The sequence below is a fragment of the Lissotriton helveticus genome, chromosome 3_1 (assembly GCF_964261635.1).
Source record: "Lissotriton helveticus chromosome 3_1, aLisHel1.1, whole genome shotgun sequence".
In the NCBI taxonomy this organism is placed as follows: domain Eukaryota; kingdom Metazoa; phylum Chordata; class Amphibia; order Caudata; family Salamandridae; genus Lissotriton; species Lissotriton helveticus.
This window is the reverse complement of record NC_136061.1, coordinates 1,441,755,735-1,441,774,701: the sequence shown is the minus strand read 5'-3', so window position 1 is coordinate 1,441,774,701 and position 18,967 is coordinate 1,441,755,735. Positions and strand designations below refer to the sequence as shown.

General features: G+C 45.2%; 1 protein-coding gene and 1 pseudogene across 1 annotated transcript in view; one reads left to right on the top strand and one right to left on the bottom strand.

The window, feature by feature from the left end:
* The window catches only part of LOC144824265 (contactin-associated protein-like 5), a 1,259,345-nt gene that overhangs the window by 618,306 nt on the left and 622,072 nt on the right, over positions 1 to 18,967 (bottom strand). The gene's annotated exons all lie outside the window — the stretch shown is intronic.
* Positions 1 to 18,967, top strand: part of LOC144825333 (exosome complex component CSL4-like) — a 42,188-nt pseudogene that overhangs the window by 11,090 nt on the left and 12,131 nt on the right.

Below are 18,967 nucleotides of genomic sequence, written 5' to 3'. Positions count from 1 at the left end.
CCACAATCAGGATAGAGGATTTTCACCATAAGGGGTGGTGTGAAGCTAGGTGGGAAGTCTGTGAGACATTAACTAACCACTGAAGGCAGAGCCCTGTCACTGGCAGGGGGACGGCAGATTAGCTCATTGTTCTAAGATCACTTATGCAGAAGGTGAAAGAAAGAACAGATCCAGTAAGTGTGAGTCGACTAACACAAGTGTACACAATAAAACAGCAACATACCTCCACAAAGAAATTCTTCAAACAAATTATTTGCCATATTCCCTTAAATCAACCTATCTGAATTTTCAGATGACACCCAACGGAGAGACACTTGAACAGAGAAGTGACCAAAAGGAAGACCCACCACACATACAATCACATATTCTGATCAAGCTAAAATAAATACAGTTCCCATGGTGCTGCGCACACCCGTTAAAAAACATATCACTTTGTAATGTAATCTATCGCCATTGTCACACCTCGTGCCCCACACATGGACCCGTGAACACATAATTTACCATGTCACAGGTATGACGGTACATTCAAAGCACATGAAATGCCTAGACAATGATATTAAAAATGCCTTTGCTTTCATATGTTTCTTAACCACTTCTTTATATACATTCAATGAAACACATTAGCATATGCTTTAAAAAATGTTAGAAATTCCCTGAAAAATAGACAGTATATTGGAGTTATGTTGGGGAGTAAAACCCTTAAACAGATTGAAATTTGGCTGTTTACATAAGACATCAAAAGTACATCATTTAGGGCATTACATGTGACATCTGCAATAATATCACGATTTCACAATTTTACATCTGTTGCAGAGAGAAGGAATTCAGCCTTCATTCTTTATATATAGTCTACTTCTAGTTGCTGGCAGTGGTACTCCAGCTGTTTGGGTGTATTTATTCTACAGGATTAAATATAACATATGTGTAGTTTGTGCTTCTAGCTTCACATCATTGTGAATCAAACCTAAAGTTAAGATATCTTATTGGTTCATTTAGAGAGAGAGCAGTCAATTGGTTAGGGTGGTTAATTTCCTATTACTTACCGGTAATCTTCATTACTCCGGGTCCCGTAGTCCTCGACATCTTCATAATTACAAGTGGAGATAATCATCTCTCGACAGAAAAAAACAAGAGGAATGCTGGGATACTAATACTGCCCCTCCCCCTGGGAGTACATAAGCAGTACTTACCCAGCAGCCCTCCTGTACTACCAAGCCCAGACAGGAAGGCGGCCGCCCGGGAGGGAGGGAGGGCCGTATGAAGGTGTCGAGGACTACGGGACCCGGAGCAATGAAGATTACCGGTAAGTAATAGGACATTACCCCCAGGTCCCTTCGTCCTCGACACCTTCATAATTACAAGTGGAGAATACCAAAGCAGAAAACCCGGCCTTCCGCACGCACAAGCACACCCAGGAAACCACAACAAAAGCAGCCACCCAAGGGAGCACCGAAGAGGAAAGGAAGACCGCAGGAAACAGCCGGCCCGCAACCCAGAACAGGACAGCAGGGAGAAGGACCGGAGACGAAGAAAAAAGGCCAGGGCTCCTAAGAAAGGAGGCCGCCAACCCGAGAAACCGGCAACCGGGACCTGGACCAGGACACCAAGACCAGCCAAAACAACCCACCTGAGAAGACCGCCAAGGACAGAACCAGCCGGAAGGCACACAGGGCCAGGCAGACCCACCAGGAAGACGAGACAACCCGGAAGAAAGCCAAAGAAAGAAACGGCCAACAGAGCGCAGGCACAAGCACCCAGCCCAAAAAGGAAGGAGAAGCACAGGCCAGAAACCCGGCCAAATTCCCAAAAAGAAAGGACTCGAGCCCAAGAGACCCGAGGAGGAAACCCGGCCGAGGAGGCCCAGGAAGCAACAAGCACCCAGGAGCCGACCAGGATCGAGAACCCGACCCAAAAGACAGGGATGGGGAAGAACCCCAGAACCCAGCCGAAAGCCCACCAAACAAGGAGAAGCCAACAAGACCGGAAATCAGCTACAAAGAACACTCAACCAGGTCGGGAACAGAGAAATCGACCACAAGCCCAGAAAAACCCAACCCCAAAGGGATGGAAAACAAGGCAGGAGGGGAGCACAGAGCAACTGGGAAACCCCAGCAGCCACCCAACGAGGCACAGAGGGCAGCACAAAGAAGGCGCCCAAATGACACAGGACCGCCCAGAACCCCACACCCAGGCCAGGCAAGCAGCAAGGGCAAGAGCAGCGGGAAAAAGAATGCCCAGGGAGCACAGCACCCAGACCAGAACCACAAGGCCCCAATCCAGCAACGCCGGAGAGGAGCCAAGCAAACCGCAAAAAAGAGGCCCACAAACGCCAACAGAACCGGGAAGCCAGGACCAGAGCCAAGCAACCCGACCACGCAGCAGGAACAGCAGGCCAAAGCAAACCCCAGAAGGAGAGCAGAGGACCAAGCAGCAGGAAACCACAGACAACCCGCAGCCAGGAGGGAGGGACCCGCAGAGGCACGAGCACCACAGAACAGCACCTCAACCAGAGAGGGAGGTGCACCCAAACAGACCCACACCGGGAACAAAGCCCGGGAAAGCAGAGGGGAAGGAGCGAGCCAGGACCACAGTACCAGGAAAGAACCCGGAAACGGCCGGCAACAAACCCCCAGAGCAGGCCGAAAAGGGACAGCACAGCCCGAAACCCCAGGAGGCACAGACCGAGGCCACACACAACCAGTAAGAAGCCGGCAGAACCGGAGCCACAGAACCTCACACAGGCCCACAACACCGGGAAAACAAGCCCGGGAAGAGAACCAACAGCAGGAGAAGGCCCAGAAGGAACCACCAGGAAGCGGCCCCAATGCAGAACACCCCGCCAGGACCCAAAGGGAGACCAGCAAGGAAGCAGAGCCCAAAAAGGAGCCCAACATGCAGGAGTGGCACGCCCTAGCCAAAACCTCAGCCAGGCACCCACCAAGGAAACCAGACAAGACCAGAACAACTCAGGGAGCAAACACCCCCGCGAGCAGAAGGACCAAGAAGCCAACAGCACCCAGCAGCCCCAGGAGGCCAGGCAGGCACCAACCCGGCCCGACCAGGCACAACCACCGAGCAGACAGCGGAGCATGGGGACAGCACACCACACCGGAGAACAGGTGGCACGACAGGACACGGCAGCAGCCAGGAGGCCCCAGCCAGGAACAAACCAGGCAGGCACCACGGCAGAAACAGGAGGGGCGGCCAGGAAACAACAGAAGCAAACCAAAGGCAAGCACGGGGAGAGCCAGCGCAGAAACATCCAGGCCAAGCCCACAGAAGGTCCCGGGACAACACCAGAAGGCCCAGGCAGGAGCAAAGGGAAGCCCACAGCACCAGGAAGACCCAGACGGGCGCCCAAGCAGACACCATCCAGGCCAGACCCAGCAAAACCACAGGGAACAGACAAGAACAGGCGCAGGCAGGGCGGAACAGCACAGAACAGTCGAACCCAAGGCAGCTCAAGCCACCCAAGCGCAGGTAGAGGGGACAAAGCACCCCAGAGAGCCCCCGGCACGACACCGGCAAGCATCCAAGGACAGGAACCAGGCGCAGCCCAAACGACTGGAGGAACAGAGCCAGGAACCAGGAGCCCCAAATGCCGACCAACCCCACAGAAGCCAGGAATCGGAGTTGAAGAACCAGGGCACACAACAGGAGCAAGGCCACAACAGCCAGCCCGCAGCGGAGGCAAGGCCACCCACGGAGAAGGCAGTTGCCGAAGAAGCGAGAAGCGACACAAACAGAAGAGTAGCAGAGGGCAAGGTGCAAGCAAGCAGGCAGGGAGATCCCAACAACACAGAGAAAACCCAGGAGCAAGCAAAAAAGGCAGAGAGCCAGCGAATAAAAAAGGAACCAGGCCCCACAGAGGCGACAGGAACCCACGCCAACCCCGGAGGGGAAAACCCCCAAGCTCGAGCGGCCTGGCTGTGCGGGCACAGGGTTCCCTGGACTGCCTCCTGGCCTGCCGGGCTTGCTGGGAGTCAGTCATTTTTGGAGCTGGTGTTCTGCTGTGCATTTCGTGTGCCACCACTTCCAGGACCAGCCCACGAGACACCTAGAAGAAGAAGGGGGGCGAAACAGCCTGAGCAGGGGCCAACAGCACAACAAGGCCCCCACCGGCACAGGGAAAAAACATCACAGACCCAGAGAAGGGCGCAGGCGAAGCCACAGCCAAGCTCGAGCAGCCATAGAGACCCCAGGACACCGACAGTCAGGCGAGGGACAGGGAAAGGAACACGGCACCCCAGCGCCCGAGACCACCAGCCATAAGTCGTCCCAGCAGCACACCAAAAAAGAAAGGCATCCCAGGGACGCCAACCCCTCGAAACCCAACCGGCCAAGCACGGAAAGGCCAGGGCCAAATGGACGAGTCACACAGAGACCCCAGAAGAAAGTATAGCGCGGGCTCCAGCCACGTGTGTGTCCAGCAGAACCAACACCGAAGCCCCCACCAACGCAGCCACCATGCCCAGGAATGAGCTGGGGGCCTGCCCGGAGGACGGATGGTCCACAGGAAACGAACCGCACGGGACACATCCACACAGAAAAGCAGCACAGGTAGTAAAGGAAATGTACACCATGAAGGGCATCATGGAGATCCCAACTCAATGGCATTCATTCCATCGAACGGAGAAGGAGAAGAGGCTGAGTGGACTGTCAGGAACCTGAAAACATCCACAGTTCCTGAGCCTGAAGCCCGGTCCCCAAACTGTAGCCCCAGCAAGAACGGGACTTTACATCCACAGTGCCGATGTAACCCAATTCCCAGGCGTGCCATAAACAGAGGGGCAACCGGAGCCCCAGGACGGGTCAGAGGACTCCCAGCTAAGGCAGGGGAGCTGCCGGTGTTCCAACTAGAAGATCTCCCCCATAGATCCGGTCTCCCTGTACATCAGAGGGGAGCATACAAATACAGCCACAAGCCAACCAGTTCAGCTCCCCCAACGGTTTGGTCTCCCCCTACGTTGCTTCGTTGTTCCCGGTTCTGAGGCAGCCCAGAAGCAGGGAGGGGCTGCAGAGGCACAGAGCTGAGCTGACAGGACATTGAACAATTAGCAAGCACAGTGCATGGCAACAGAGCGCCACACAGAATCAAATGCCAAGCATGGGGAGAAACTAACACGAACAGCGTCTTCGCCGAGACTCGAACACTGCACCCCAATCAAGCCGGCTGATTGTCTCACTGAAACGCATGTTCTTAGAAAGAAAAACACCGCAAGCGGGACTCACCCAGAGCGGGGGCCCACCCCAGGAACAAGGCCCCCCACTCCACCGCCATCACAGCCAGGAACCGCAGGAGCACATCCAACTAGGCACGACCCCCCCGGCCAAGCTCGGGAAGACGAGCCCACGACCCGGAAGCAACATCTCGGGAACTCCAGCCACAGCCGCAAAGGACCGGTAGGCACACGAAGTGCACAGCAGAACACCGGCTTCAAGAATGACTGACTCCCAGTAAGCCCGGCAGGCCAGGAGGCAGTCCAGGGAACCCCGCGCCCGCACAGCCAGGCAGCCGGGCGGGGGGAAGAGAGAAGCAACGCCACTCCAGCCCAGCAGGAGCAGCACCAGCACACCATCCAATCTGTTGACAGACAGAAAAAAAGAACAGGAGGGCTGCTGGGTAAGTACTGCTTATGTACTCCCGGGGAGAGGGGCAGTATTAGTATCCCAGCATTCCTCTTGTTTTTTTCTGTCGGGAGATGATCATCTCCACTTGTAATTATGAAGGTGTCGAGGACGAAGGGACCTGGGGGTAATGCACCATATCTGCTACTAGCTGCAATCCATCTGCTGTATTTAGGCATCTAGGCTTCCCCGTTGAACAGGAGGGGAATTTATACCAAATGTGCCTGGCCCTACATGGCCAGAGGATTACATCCAAAATTTTCAATGCTGCCAGACTGTAATTCCATAGCAAAAGGATAGACCAACGACATTGTGTACATATTTTAAAGACAAATATACACAGTGGGGGGTTGTTTATGTAAAATATAAATGAAAGGGTCCTGAATCAAAGAGTTGGCTCCCTGCATGTGTTTTTTTCCTGTTAGAAACAGCCATGAGGTGCAATGGCCCAATAGTCTTCTGGGAGCTGGTGCAATGGGAGTGAGTTTCTTATGGTGGAGTAGGCTACGGATCCTACATTGCAAATTCAGTTGTTCTCCTGCCTCTCATTCAGGCAGGGGATCCCAAAAGGGCGATGAACCAGGATTCCCCCAATTTTTGGTGTATGTCCATTGCCACCCATCTTTAAATGATACCATTAAACTCTGTGAATGAATTCGGCAGGAACGTGTAGTGGGTGGTGGAAGCTCAGTATCTTTTCCCTGGTCTCTACCAGGGAAAAGATACATTTGGATGAAAGAACAGATTATTTCATAGAAATTAGGTGATTCTAGGTCTGGACAGAATTTTCATGACACCGAAGTAACTGGCAGAATTTTAACAATTTTGTGTAACAAAATGTAAGCAAAATAACAGAGACTATGGCATTTTGCCACATCTTGTAATTTTATGTAGACTTTATAATCCGAGATTTTGAACAGGAGCGGCATTTCAGGAAGAGTTTTTACATGAGAGGACCATTTCCAACAAACTTTTCAGGTAGCATTTTTTACCTGAGCAGATTTATGGGATAATTCTTGGGCACAAAACTCCAAATTCAAATGCAAGCCAAGTTTTGAATTAAAGCAACCAAAAATCAACTCAAAATTACATTTTTGAGTTACATTTTTACACGAATGGACCGGTCGGGCAATTGTGAGTGTGTGATGCATATTGCATAATTTGACCTAATGTTGATGTAATTTCACATAATGACACTAGTGTAAATTGCCCTGAGTGACACATACTCAAGTGGTGACATATCTATATTTGAAGATGCAGTGATGTTTGCAAACCATTCTTGTTTAGACTGTTTACATATGTTTCAGGGGCCCATGGTATTGAGGGTGGCAGATGGCAAAACAACTTTCTCAGACTGGCTCCAAGGTAGCTTATGCTCAGCTTCCCAGCTGAGATTTAGACACATAAATCGACCCAATAAATTGCTAGCTCCAGGTCTGTTATGATTATTATTCATCCGTGGGATATGCATTCCTTCTGGGTAGGTTCTTTTTGTTGGTTGTCACTTACTTTTTTGTGTTATCCAAATCTACTGCAAGACCCACCTGAGTACTCGTGATGCTGAGGTATTTGATTTGTGGTCACACAACATCCAGATGTCAGATGCGTCATAAAAAATAACTAACTCTGGACAGGAAGTTGACTTTACAAAATCACAGTTTGCACAAGTCTTGCATCTGTTCACCTCTCAATCAGAGTTTGGTGCATGTGACTTTACAGTTTCAAAAGGGCCCTTCGCCCATTACACAATATCTAGTCTGGTGCAGTTTTCCTATCGAAATTATGCTGCACTAGCTGATACCTGTGTGATGCCAGTCACTGCTAGCTAAGTGATGTGCCTATCTTGTTAGGTGAGTCACTACTGACAAGATTCCCTGTTGCTTTGCTTTGTTCTTCTTAGGGACAAAGAAGTAAATGGAATGGAATCATGTGGCCTTTCTTCCATGGGTATCAAATCTCTGACCCCCTTATTCACTAAACAAAGGACGTAAATTTCCCAAATTAAGGTATGCCAAGGTAGAAGAAGGGTAGTCTTGAGGGAGGGACAGGATGGGTAGGGAATTGCCTTTTTGGGTTAGCTAGATGAACCAGTAATCCCTGCTGATCTCCTACTAACTGGTGAAAAATGGGAGACCCTCCCTCTTCTGGAAGGTTACAATGTGAGAGGGGAATCTGAGGGATTGTGAGGCAGAAGACCAAGCAGATTATGCTGCTGCTGCTGCTCTTGATGATTGACCTCTAGATCCATTCCTGCCCCAAATGTGAGATATAACTGCTGGGGTGTCTGGAAGGACTGAGAAGATTGTCCTTAAAGGGATTGCATCACTTTGGAGTAGCTGCAGATCTTTCTTTACAGTTTGAATAAATGTCATGCTAAGGAGGCTTTTGAAGTGCTCCTGCAGGAGACGGATTTGCAATGTCCATGAGTTCACCAATAGGAGAAGCCAGTGGAATGCACCCAAGTATGCTAACCTAGCATGACAGCTGTACCTATGGATCGAGCTAGAGTGTCCACAGATTCCAGTCTGCACCTCAAAATCTGTATGGATGAATCCAATCCACAATTGACCAGGTCTGGTCTCTTAGAGTGGTCTGGAAACCTGGTCACTGTCAGTTTAACCGTTTCCCACAATGCATTTGCAAAGCAGCCCAGAAGACAGGTGACATTAGCAGTGTTGGGGGCCAGACTGTTAGATCCAGAAACCTTTCAACCCATTGAGTCACATTTCCTTAATTCTCTGGAAGCTCCTTCAGGAAGACATTTGGTTTCTGGTTTCTCGAGTACACTTGGAGAACCAGACTCTCAAGTGACACATGGGAAAGCACAATATGGGGATTGTCCAGAACAGGTCTATTGCATCTGGCTATCTATTTGTTGACATGAGTTCTCCCAAGCATCTATGACAGGACCAATTAATTGAATGGAAGCAAAATAGCCACTGGTATGGAGGAGGGTTGAGGATCTCAGTCAAAATGTTAGACCACCTCCAAAGAAGAAGGATGTAACCTTACGGCTAGAGCTGCCGACTTTGGATCTGGGAAACCTGGTTCGAGCCTCGGCGTCAGCTCAGCATCCTGTGATTCTGGGCAAATCACTCAGTCTCCCTGCGGCTACCAAAAAATGAACGTGTCCTTGTGTAACGTAACTGGTGCTCATGCAAAGCGCTCCAATACCTTTAGGTTGAGTTCGCGCTATACAATTCTGCAAAAAAACAGAAGGCAAAGTCAATTCCAAGCCTGCAACAGCTTTTTCTACAACATTCAGAATTAATGAAACTTCTTCTGAATAGGGGTGGGATGGATAAGAGATGCCCCCTTTCAAGTGAAGTGTTCAGGCCAGTAACATTTTCAAAGACCCGATATAAACAAATATCTCTATATAATACAAGGAAAGGAGATGATCTTACTCCAAATTATCATTCTCCCTAACGCCATAGTCTTTAATAAGCGTTATAAGGGCTTCTCAGTTGGACCTGAAAATCTCCTCTGGGAAGGCAAATCTCTGAGCCCTTTGGAGGTGCTCTACTAAGATTGTTGAAGTTTGATTCAACTGTTGCCCTCGCCACATGGATAATTCCTCTGATGTTTTCATCTTCAAGAGGGATGCTTACTTTGTTGTGTCAGTGGTGTCCATGCTGAATCCAAAGAGGGCTATGATGAAATGGGAAACAAACACCTTGGTAGGGCTTAGCTTATTCTTAGGCACCAGGGCTGGAATATTGGAGGTGAAAGGAGGAAACATGGTTGGAGCCACTAGGGTTGCAAAGGATTGTCCTTTGTGCAGATACGGCACAGTGCACTGATCTAATTTTTGTCAATATTTGGATCTTATCCAACAATGAGGAAGAGCATGAAATAGAGAAAGAGCATCAACATTCCAAATGGTTTACGGGAGTGGAGTCATTTTCTGTGGTGTATTTTGTGTTATTTATGGAACCATATATAGATTGTTCCCTTACAATTGACTAGCCTGTGGGAGAAGTTCCCTTACAAGTGACATACCTGTGGGAGAAAGAGATCACTTTAGGGCCTGAGTTACATCTCGGCAGATGGGTTACTCCATCACAAAGATGAAGGATATCCCACCTGCCGAAATGGTAATCCCATTTAATCCGATGGGATTTATATTTTGGGGATGGGATATCCTTCACCATTGTGACGGAATAACCCATCTGCCGAGATCTAAATCAAGTCCTTAGTCTTCTAACTGGGCCTTAGCCAGGAACAACTAAGTCTCCCGCTGCTTGGTGACTTTCTTATAAATGAAGGCAAATCAGACACCATGTCATCATGCTTCAGTCTGAAGTACCAAGTGTAGTTGCCATCTGTATCCAAAAGTGACCTGTTTCTGTAGCATCTGCAACAACAAGGCTTAAAACTTGAACATTTTGGATGAGACTTTCGACCTACTGTTTGTCCAAATTCAGAATTTTTTTGTCTGTGAGGCACTGAGATAGATGTATGGACTGATAAACAGCAAATTATGCCATTGTACAGATCAACGCATTACATTGGGGAATCGTTTGAAGGGTCAAATAATAAACATTCCCAATTGTTTTCTATACATTTGTGTGATATGCTGGGAAAACCTTCCAAAATTGTGTTACTTCTGAGCTACATATACCTCCCTCCGGCAGTCTGAACTCTCTTGTAGACATTTCATCTTTTTTGATTATCATAATTCTTAACATCGGGAGGCTATTCTATTCCTAGGCCCCAAACAGACACTCCAGTTACAATCAAAGACTCTTTTGCGTAATTATGCGTAATTTCGGCAAAATTACATACAATTATGTGTAATCACCCAAAAGCAAATCCATAATTTAACTTTATTTTAGTGCAAAATGCGACCTTATTTTAGACTAAAGAATGCATTTCGAGCTAACAGAAATTGGGGAAAGAAAGCACCGTGAACAAAAGCTACCTGTCTTTATATGCAAATAATGAGTTTGCTGCAAATTTTTTATCATAAATGTCATGTAATCATGTAAAGTGGCATAATGACATAATTTCAGGTATTTCCCATAATAAGCATCACACTAAATTCGTGCAAATTACTCTCACATAATTATTTAATGAATTCATTAATGAAAATGTACCCCAGGTCTAATTTTATTTAGAACATTATGGGTACATTTCTGTTTTATTATTGTATTTTCTGATGTGTGGCGAAAGCATTAAAGACAAGAGATATACACACAAATCAAATCGGGCTACTACCTGGCTATAGAAATATAATGATAATTACAACGAAGTCTACTAAATGTTAAGCAAATTGTGCAAATGTGATACAGCTATAAAAAAGTGCAACAAATAGGACATTATTGTAAAGCATGAACACATTCAGTGCTCTAAAAATAGCTCAGTACTGCTAGTTTATGCACTTTTATAATATTTCTTTGTTGTGCTTGTTTGAGCTTGAGTCCTGTGCCATCTCATATCACTCACAAGACATTTTTTTAACCAAATATTTCCCCACAATATGTGTCCTCCTCACGAATTTGACGAACAGATATGAGGATCTACAGGGCTGGGTAAGGGTAGCAGTGTAGGTCAATTTTGAGTGTCTAATGCAAAACATGACACATTTACCATAGATTAAGGAAGTAGATTTATATGGTGAGCCTAATGCACACTCTGTAAGTTTGTCAAGGGTTTGTCGTGCTCCTACTCAGTAGGGAATGATGTTTATGCTGCAGTAGCAATGTGAAGAAGGCTCCATTTACAATGAAAAGGGTAATGCTTATGTGTCATGGATGCAGTTGACTTAACATATCATGGAATTTGTTTAGTTCATTCCGAAATCTTTATTCGGCTGTGTTCCAAGCCATTAAAGAATACTTTATAAAACAAAGGTTTCTAATTTAGAAAAATAAACAATATAAACAATATTTCTTGAAAAGAAAAAAAGAGACAATTCATATCACCGCCCTGGACACAACAGTAATTATACTGAGACAGAAAAGAATCTACATTCCTAGTGCCATATGGCAACATTTTTAAGACAACAGTATATATATACAGTGCATTGATAAAGTGCAATATAAGGTCATTTCCCAACAATATTTCTAAGTCGGACTGAAGCGGAGATATATCTTTAAACCATCAGACAGATACATTCATCCTTTAAAAGCTAGAGTTAGTGCAAAGCTGCCTGACACCTTCTTGTTTTCAAATGTTTTAAAAGTGGTATTAAAAAAGTGCGCCTTGGAGTAATATAAAGATTGCAAAAGAACATAAAGTGCAACGTGCACTGCTTCGATTTTGAATCACATGGGCAGACATCCAGACCCGGCATCTGTGTAAGCGTTTCGTGGATATGAAACCAACAGATGTGAGCTCCCAAACCTAAACCTTATAAGGTAATATAATTTGGCATGATTAAAATAAAAAGAAAGGTAGGGCTCAGTCCCCATTGAGCAAACCAAAAGTGAGTGGTCAAGAACCCTTCTTTTACCCATCTCCTGCATATCTCTTTCCAAGTACAGATACGCCATGTATTCTTTCTTTAACTTGGCCCTTGGAATTTTAGCAGTTTTTGCTGGGTTGTCGAAACAATCTGACAAACCCAGGTTCCTCAGTTGGGCTTTGACATAGGAGAGCCAAGGGATTTTGCTTGCCCACTCTAGTTTTAAGCAATCTACAATAATAGCACGATTCAGGACTGTTTTTTCTTTTGCCCAGATATTGTGCCACAGTAAGAGAGTTGCTAGTTGCGTTCGAAAGCATAGGGGGATCACACCGAGTTCGCTATGGCACATGGTGGCAGGGGTGCTCCATGGAAGTGTCAGTAGGCATTTTAAAAATGAGTTTTCCGCTCGCTGAAGACCTAAAGTATTACAGGGGCCCAAAACTCCTGCGCCATATAAAGCGGCAGCGCATGTGCAAGCTTTATAGATCTCTATTATTGCATTTACAGGACGTGAGCCTAACTTTTTACTAAATCTAAAAATAGCTTCTAGGCTTTGATTAAAACCCCTAATCCTTGTCTCCATTAACTGCAGCCATGTGCTTTTTGAGTCAAAGATGACTCCTAAGTAGGAAAAAGTGGACACCTGGATCAATTTCTCACTGCCTATAAAAAATGTCTTTACAATGGTAGGATGTTTACCCAGCACCATAATCTGAGATTTTGCAACATTAGTCTTGAGGCCAAGGTCACTCATAAAATTGTTAAAACCAATTAAAAGTCATTGCAGCCCCACCCCTGTTCGAGACATTAAACCACAGTCATCGGCATATAATAAAGCTGGTAATAACCTACGGCCCACCTGCCCATTTATAATAGACGTTTCCAGATCATTTATGTACAAACAAAATAAAAATGGGGCAAGCACACAGCCCTGGCGGACTCCACGACTCATTTTAATTGGCGCAGTGAGCTCCCCTCCTAATCCATATCGGACCGTCCCAGTGAACTCCCAATGAATAGCGGCTCTAAAATTCACAATTGGTGGTTATATGCCCATCTCCAACATCTTCTCCCAGAGCATTCCTCTCTGCACCCAGTCAAAGGCAGATGTCAGGTCCATGAACCCTAAGTAAAGGGAACCCGGCTTAGCTAAGGTATATTTGCCTATGACCAGGTGCAGATTAAGGCACTGTTCGACTGTCCCCAGGCCTTTCCTAAATCCATATTGAATATCAGAGCGCTTACCATTCTCTGTTACCCAGGCCTCCAATCTTTCTAGGATTACACTGCCCATGATCTTACAGGTGCAGTCAATCAAAGATATTGGCTGGTAGCATTTTGGGTCAGCCCTATTACCCTTTTTAAAGATGGGGACTATTGTCACAGTTCTCCAGGAGTCAGGGGGTCCTTGAGCTGCATAACAACCTAAAATATTTGTTAATAGTGGAAGCCAGAGCAATGTATTGGCCAGGAACAAATCTGTGGGTATGCCATCAGGGCCAGAGACCTTGTTCCTCACTGTCTGGTTTAAGGCCCTTTCTACCTCGTAAAGTGTCAGAGGTGCTATACTTAAAGTCCCAGAATTAAAATTAATGCTAAAAACAGGATGACTAGTGGTTTTGTATAAATTTGAGAAATGCTCAACCCAAGTCTCAGGCATAATTGCCGTATCAATTTTGCCCCCGTTGTTCGCATTGAAATAATCCTGGTTAACAGTTTGCCAGAAGACTTTAGAGTCTTTGGTCTGACAGGCTATGTGTAGTTGTCCCCAAGCTTCCTGTCTAATTTCTTGCTTGCGTTTCTGTAAAGCCTGCTTATAGTCAATGCGTAACTGTTTTACCTCTATTGGATTTCGTTTTATTTTCTTCAAAGTCTTTATTAATTTGTTATGGCAGCGAGTGCAATCGGCATTAAACCATCTTTTGGTATTCCGTGTACTAGGCTTAACATTCGTAGTTAAAATGGCATTGACAGTCTGAATTATTGCTATGAAAGATGTTACCATAACTGATGGGTTTATAGTATCTTCCAGGCAAGCTAGAACATCAGTCAAGTTTGCTGTTATAATATGATGTAGAACCCGATCAGGATTAATAGTGGACCACTTCCTGAGTAGCCCTTTATTGTTATCGTAAATTAGTGAATCTGACCTAATAAGTGCGGATTGCACATCAGTTTCAGTCACCATCTCAAAAGAGATGGGATAGTGATCGCTATAATACATTTTGTGAATAGTATAAACCAGAGAGGGGGATTTAAAATACTCAGAGAAAGCGATAATATCAATTAATGTGCCTTGGCCTCTCCCATTATATGTTGACATATCAGTTTCTGACGAATCCAATAGCTCCACAGTGAGAAAAAGAGAAAATTTGGATAATATTGAATTAAAAATATTCCCACATGGATTATGATTAAAATGACAACTACCCTCTGTATTCCCAGGTACCAGATGGCAGACCCCCTGTTTTGAAAGGGGGCATAGTTTACAGTTGAAATCACCTCCCCACATCACTATGAAATCCGTTTTTATCTCCTCAATATGACTAGACAAAGCATGTTCCTAGTCTAAGGCAATACCTGTATTCCTAACATTAAAATTATTATGATAGAAATTTACAAGTATCAATATCAGATTGTGCTTAAGGGAAATATTGATAATCGGAAAATGCAGAGAATCGCAATTGATTTTGCCCATCCTGCCATTCATTGTTGTTGAAACCAAAGTTAGTAAGCCACCTTTGGCATGCCCGCCCAAGGAAACCGTGGCGGGCGTAAAACTTGAACAAAAACCATTCAAATGGACAAAGTCACGTGACCATGTCTCCTGAAAGCATACTATACTATAGTTCTCAATAAAGGCAAACCAATCCTCAATTGCTGGGTTATTCGACAGACCTGCAATATTTTGTTTATATGAACGTGTCAGTGGGTACTGATCATTTGTAACATTGCTGCCCAGGTTACATGGATTGCTGCTCTAAGGTCACTGCTGCCACTCTTTCTTGTACCTGGGTCACACCAAGACCTGCTTATGGAGTTGGTGTTTTGTGATAGTTAATTTATGTACATCCTGTGATTCTGGGCAAATTACTTAATCTCCCCGTGCCTAACAAAAATGAATGTGTCCATCTGTAACGAAACTGGTGCTCATGTAAAACGCTCTCCTACCAGATATATGCGGGTCTAGTTCGCATTATATAAAACTCTTTAAAAAAATGTATATGGTATGAGGCAGGGCAAAATAATGAGTGGGCGGGGTTTGGACGCCCCCTGCTGTACTCCGCACATGCCCACTGTGACGTCAGACGGATGAGGGCTGTCCGACGCATGGAACGGGTTAAGACAATGACTATAGTGTAAAACATGTGAGATTGGATCTATTGTCGAGCACAGATTGCACATTTTAAAGACCGAGGGTGATTTAGTAGATAGCCTTACTCTTATTGGCAACATTTTTGAGGGGGTACCTTTGGATCATGGGTTGAAATCCTGAGTGTGGGATTTTGTCATGTTAAGGGGTATGTTCCAACTGGCAGGAAAGAGGATCAGTCAGGTTGGACCAATAAACTATTATTGTGTTTTTACAGTGTTTTTTTATTGCTGTCTGTCACCACCAGGTGAGGATTTGCATGATGGTGACAGGCAGCAATAAAAATAGCATAATGCCATCCACTCTAAGTAGGGCGTACAATGGCATGTGTTAACATCCGACGGCTTGTACTCCATCGGGCCAGCAGAAGAATATGCTGGTAATGGAGCCAGAGTAGGCTTGATCGTCGTCATTCTTAAAGTCCATCACTAAATCCGGTGTAGAGACACTAAATTGGTGGAAAGGGTCCTCCATTACTGTTGTTATGGGCTACACTCTCTGCCAAATTCTAAATCCTTGTCTAAGGCATAAAGAGAATAAGCAGAGAAGAGTGCTCCCATGTCATTGAAGAAACCATTAAACAGCAAGCTCTCTAGCATTTACCTCTAACTGACACTGTGATACACTTCAAACAGTACTGAATTCCCCCTTGATTCCGACATTTAACACAAGATGAATTGTATATGTAAATGTAGGTGTAATCAGATATGGCTCCAGAAAGGCATCTCTTAACAGAGCACCGTCGATATGTGGCATCAAGATCTAGGAAAGTCAAGTGACGATGGACTTTTATAATTGGAAATATTGTGAAATTCATTAAAAAAATGTGACACCCTGTTTTATTGTGCCAAGAGAACCTCTCAAGCCCTCCTGCCTATGCACAATAGCACCTTTCCTGACAAATGGACTGTTTATTGTATAAGACATTACCGCACAATTTATCATTGCTAAGTAATGAAGAAATTAGTCAGTACTTAATTGGGGTCCGTCTATTATTTTTCTACTTTATACAAATTATTAAAGCCTGAAGCCAATCACGAAAGATGGAATCAGTGTTGTAGTTATAAATAAACAAGCACCTCAGAAGCGTAACCCCATATATAATTTTTCCGAAACATAAATCGATCAGAACTTCATCATTTCCAGGGAGTTTTCTTTTTAGAGTCAGCTCCCATGCTAAGCCAGAGGAGCGTCTTTTTGTGCAGGTTCGTGGCTGGGTCAGGGTGGCACAGGGTGGGGCTGGAGGCACAGGGGGAGGAGTGGTTTGCACACTCCAAGTGCACATGACTATTTGGCTCGGCCAAACAGTCTGGCGCACTTTGCATGTTCCCCACCAGGCTGCATTACACAGACATGCCCAGGCCTTGAGGCCCCATCTGAGTGCCATTCAGGTGCTCAGACCAATCACAATGCTGCATTGCAGCATTGAGATTGGCTATGGGAGAGCCTGGGTGCTTCCTGGTTCCGGGAGTGCCGCAGAAGTGGAGGAGAGATGCGGCCGGCGGAAGAGGTAAGTGGTTTTTTTACATTTTATTTTGTTTCCCTGCCATCCCGCATCCCCCTGCCCCTCCACCCTTATTCCCTGCCAGCCGCTACTGCAACGAAGGCTGCCTGAGTGATCAATAAAGTCAAATCTGAGGAGAGAGCTAACACATCATGTTCTAACCCTTGTTTAGATGGCACAATGCTTGAGAGGGTGTCGTATTTTCTTACCTAGGTGTCACCTTGACAGAAAATCTGAAGTGGCGGCTGCAAATGGCCAAAGCAAGTCTCAAGTTATCCCAGACTGTGGAGGGAATTGCACAATTGTATTGAAACTTCTCCTACAATTCAGCTGGGCCAATAACAGAGATTTACAAAGTGCACGCAAGTGGTGCGACAATGTATGGGGCCGAATTATGGGGTCATTGTTGTTCTGGTAGTTTGAGTAAAATAGAGAACAATGTTAGTAGTTGTTGTGCCTCCCCCCTAGTACCCCCTTAACCCCCTAAGACGGGAAAATCAAGTTTATGGAGCAATCCAGAGGAATTATGTCCTGTAATTTTGCGCTCAGGATTGGCAAGTTCTTTTAGGATGCACAAACTTGCAGATATCCAGGGGAGGACATCTGGCAGCCAAATTCTTGAAATTCAAAGATGAGTATACATTAGAGTCTTTTCTGGTTGACATCCAACCTACCCTGGCAAGGAAATTGTATGTTCAGTTTAGATTTGGTTTCGCTAACAAATGGTCAAAAACAACATTTCCAGGGTGCCCTGCCTGCAATTGTGAGCTAGAGCTTCACGTTTTTTCTTCTGCCCTGGCTATAAATTAGTGCGACAATGGTAGCTTATGCAGGAATGTAGGGGTTGTCCATTGAGAGGAGGCATTCAAAGTCCTAAAGTACAACACTTTTACACCCACTGTTTTTGCTGTATCTAGATTTCTAACTTCGATGTTGCGTGCCCTGCTGCATTATCCTCAATTCGTTACAGTGGCCTTAAACTATATATTGGCTGCAACTTCTAACTGTTTTCTCTGAACCTTTTATTCTTTTTAATGTTTTAACATCAAGTCCACTGATGAAATGAGTTTTTACTTTGGCAAATTACATGTACAGTTATTATATCCCATGTGCCTTTTACATATGGGGAAACAGAGATGGTAGCTGGATGAGGGTGGGTCGTTGTTTTGAATTGCCTGGTTCTACCACCCTGTGAACCCTGCGATGCACTTTAAATGCTGTTAATATATTCATTTGTATGGCTATTTATGGTGATGTTTTATAGTACATGGTTTTACATGTGTTAACTTTTTGTGTATGCACTTTTATGGTCCACGATGACCGAAATAAAGTTTGTTGGATTGAATTGGATATAAAAATGAGTTTAACCACTCCCCCCCCCCAGTATGTGTTTCTCTGTGGGTGCCTGCTGTATTCTTAAACCAGAGGAGAAAAGGTTATAAAATGTAACACAATCCTTGGTGCCTGTTGCTTCTCTCAGTTCTTCCCATTTTGAATCAATATACGCACATATTTTAATTCAGTCAGCCCTTAAATACTCAGCTCTCAACTGAGGCAACATTCCTTTATTAAAATCAGTGCTGGGACCAGCATGAAATAGTGCTATCTCATTGGTCTCATGTCACTCCAGATCGCATCTGTGCGGCTTCTTTGGCATGTTTGCTTTGCAAGGATTTCAATCTATTTATCATAAAGTAGAAACAGAATGATGGAAACTTACAAAAGTCGAAAGATATTGGCACAAAAATCCAATCCAATCATAATACCATAACACTCAATAAAGATGCATTTTTAAAAGTATATTATACATTTGCCCCCCAAAAAACTCTATGTGAACAAATAGTGAAGACCAATAGACCAACAAAGCAGTGGAAGAACAAGGCAAAATAGGAAAAGATAATCTAAATGTTAATTGCTGAACATTGACTCAGACCCCACTTACAACTCCTGAGAGGAAAATACCAATAGACCATTAGGACTGAGTCATGAAACCCTTACATATTACAGACACCCTTGCACAGGATATAGTAATTGCATATTACTCAATTAT